At 45.8% G+C, this 3,599-nt stretch overlaps 1 protein-coding gene across 1 annotated transcript in view; it reads right to left on the bottom strand.

Moving 5' to 3' along the window:
• Positions 1 to 2,067: 2,067 nt before the first annotated feature.
• LOC126575546 (CCAAT/enhancer-binding protein) overlaps positions 2,068 to 3,599 on the bottom strand; it is a 5,945-nt gene continuing 4,413 nt past the window's right edge. Inside the window, exon 1 of the mRNA XM_050236288.1 lies at positions 2,068 to 3,599. This exon is cut by the window's right edge and continues 4,413 nt beyond it. The gene's annotated coding sequence lies outside the window, so the exon portion shown is untranslated.

Here is a 3,599-nt window from a genome sequence, read left to right as displayed (position 1 = left end):
ATGGTGGTGGTGGCGATGTGATCGTCATCGTCGTGGTGCTGAGTTGCTTGAGTGAAAAGATAGATTTCTTTCGCACGCACCATCCGCCACCAGAATCCGCTGGCGAGAACTCACAGAAGATCATTCGTTTGCCGTTGTGGCGTAGAAGGAAAGGGTGGCTTTTCAACCCCCTTGAGGGTGGTGGTGATGGTGAGACGTTGGTCATTGAGGTTGAAGGGCTGGGGAAGGTCATTTTAAAAATAAATATTCCCAACGACAAAGTGCAGCTTCGGGGTAAGGGAGTGCACCGTGAGGTGCGTAACATAATCGCCATCCCCCATCAACCCTCTTGTAATGCACCCCCCAAAAAAAAAGGGAAATTTTCCGCGATAACTAATGTGGTCACTTACTAGCTAACAAAACAGACCTTTAACAATACTCGTTCCATCAGCGGTACTGGGCGTGCGAGTGCCGTATCGATATGCAGGGAGAAAGTTAGACCACCACCCGTACCAAGGGAAAGAAAAGGGAAAAGAAGACAACACAACAATTCAATTTTTTTTTTGGAGGATCACGGTATTTGGTGGTCTGTTTGCGAACGGAACACGTCGTCGTCGTGGCGTCGCTGGCTAAGTGCGCACGCCCCGTTTGGTCCGGAAGTTTGTCACAGGCGGAACCGTACCGAAGGAGAGGGTAACAAAACGCGCCAATGTTCGTTCGGAAACGCCTCGTAGATGTCTCGTGGTTGGATGGTGTTTTTATTGCTTTCTGTTCGAGCGCATGAGCATAAGTTGGAACAGTTTCGAACGAAAAATTTCGAAAATAAAGTATTTAAATTAGAAGCATTCATTGATTCATCATTTATTTGTTTTATTTTCAGCCATGTTATTTCGATTCCTAACCATGACCTAACGAGACGAATAAATGTTAATAAAACGGCATTCTATGAAGTGATCTGCGGTGAAAGAATTCACCAAAAAGAAAATTAGCGCGATTCCGCGATATAGAGATGGTGTTGGGCATAATTACTGCTCATCATTTACGTTGATTTGGCTCGTAGCAACAGCAGCAAACGCTTCTGAGAACCCTGATACCATCTTCAACACTTCACACCAACCAAAAAACACACCTGCTCGGCGACAATCTTCTCGACTCGGCCTCACAATCCGGCCCACACCAGTAGCTCAAGTTCAGCATGCTTTCACCTAATCCTAGCTGTTTGCTAGTGCTGCTACTAGGGGCTACGTTTTGATACAGTACATTTCACCAATGCAATGCCATGCGATCGTGTGTTCTGTTTTGATGTCAAAGAAATGCGCACGGTGTACTTGCGCATCATCAAACTCAAGCAGGGACTAGAAGCGACAGCGAGGCCGATTTACAAGCCTCACCATTGTCAACGGGATACCTGAACCCGGGGGCAGCAACAGCTCGGTAAGCAGCAAACAATCGGTGCCAACTAGAGGGGCCATTCTTTGAAGGGAAAATAATGATCTAGATGCACCGGCACACCAGCATCGGCCACGACGTTCTAGCGCTGCATTCGCGCCCCCTGGGGGTAGAAACAATAATTTTGCCTTTTCTTCCCATTCTAATTTCGATCAAATTGGCAACTGGCCAGCACGAGTCGCCACCAGCATCATCATCAGGGCCCTCTTTTGGCACGCACGTTCGGTTGGTGTCGGTTCATTTGTTCCACGCCGTGACTAGCTACTAAACGGCCCTCTGATGCGGCGGGGATGCAGCATCCCCAGCGGTGCATCGGTGTCGGGCTTTTATTTTGAACGCCGGTGCCCCGATAACGGTGCCTTTGAATGATGATGATAGTACACGGGAAGGCAGCCGCCTCCGTCGTCGGTGCTGCCAGACATTGCTGATAAATAATTACGCTCGTGCAGACAGTGAACTTGAAACGCCAACAGGGAGGAGGGGGCAGGCGAAAGGATCAGGCGTCAAACGGGCGCAATCTTTAATTATAGCTGGTTATTGTTCGGTCTCGCAGCGGATCTTGTTACCGTCAGCTGAAAAAAGAAATCGGGCATAATAGTTGGTCAATGTGTGCAAAGTAAAATAATAGAACATCGTGGATTGAGTTTAGGTTTTTTGGATTGATTTTATTACATTTATTCAGCCCGCACGGTTTGTGTAGATTGTCCATCATTAACTAGCATTAACACATTGCTACGGTTTTGCCATCGTAAGCTGAGAAACAGTTTGTCTGATACAAATACATTAGATACACGCTACTATACCATTTTCCTGCGATCACGGTCACGTCGCCCTAGACACTAAACCGATGCCACTGTCTCGATTCGGTGTGTTTTTTTTTCTAAATTAATGCTTTCATTTTTTCTTAAGCTTTTCTGATAACGCACCTAGCAACAAAGTGGTGGGGCGACGCGACACGACGCAAGTCCTGTACTGAGATTGTCATAGCTGCCGGCTTACAAGTCGAAAAAGGTACTTCTAGTTGGGGGGGGAGGTGCTAGCAGGAAATGGGGTTTGGGTGCTGAGAGTGACTTACGAGCTACGAGCGTTGGTAACTTGCGTTGCGCATTGCGTTGGGCGTAGGACCACCTAGATTACGAATCGATCGACCAGTAGGTCGATCAGTCCGGCTGTTCCTAAAACTCCCCATGTCCCGGTCTTCGTGCGTTTGCTAAACTACTAACCGCTAAACCTCGTTGCACGGTTTATGCTCATTTTCATAACATTATCTTCGGTGTCAGTTGCTGTCGCTCGTGCGGTCGCTTCTTCCAGGTCAGCAGCAGGTGTGCTGCAAGCCCGACACTGGGCCAGGTTTTAACTTCCGCTTTCACTTTCCGCGAGCTCTGCCCTAACGGCCAACTGGCTCTCGCTTACTGATTCGGTCATGCAAATGTCGATTATTAACGGGCCGCAGGAAAGGAACACACCTGCGCTAGATATACGTTTGAAGTGACCTGCTGAAACGGTTGCGACGTGATACTGACAAAGCCTTGCACATGCCCCATGGTGGTCTCGTTAGCGCTGAAGTAACCGTTTGTAATGGCTCTTCAAATCAAATGATTTTTGGATCAAACGTAATCGTATTTTCTGGTCACAAAGTGTACGGAGTGAGCGGAAGGATTTGCACAACAGCACTGGGAATCGAGCTTCTCAATAGTGCCTTTTATGTCAGAGAAGTGAAGAGCGTTAGAATAAGAGAGCAAGTTGAATAGTAAAAATTGGGAAAAGAGGAATGATGATGATGTTATGCAGGAGATATGGGGATTCTGTTGGTGAGTTGATACACATGCGATGACATGAAGTAATGTGACGGAAATAAACCGACAACATGATAAGCATAAGATGTAGAAATCAAAAGCAAGTGTTTATGGGTGAAACAGTTGATAGACAAAAGAACAGTAAAATTGCATAACATGTAAAAAGCAGTAGAAAGAAAATTTGATGAAATGAATGGAAAGAGATTGATTAATGAATGATTGATTGATTGTTTAATGAATCAGTAATGAAAGAAAGCCTAAGAGCCTAAGAACTATTAAGATCAGCAGAATAATGAAATATCAAAGAAGAGAAGAAAGAAATTATAAAGACGAGAAATCCTTTTGATTCACGATAAAGAAAGTGTAGAAAATAGG

Source organism: Anopheles aquasalis, chromosome 3, assembly GCF_943734665.1.
Source record: "Anopheles aquasalis chromosome 3, idAnoAquaMG_Q_19, whole genome shotgun sequence".
NCBI classification, from domain to species: Eukaryota; Metazoa; Arthropoda; class Insecta; order Diptera; family Culicidae; genus Anopheles; species Anopheles aquasalis.
Note: the sequence above shows the minus strand (reverse complement) of the source record. Positions and strands in the feature narration are given on the sequence as shown.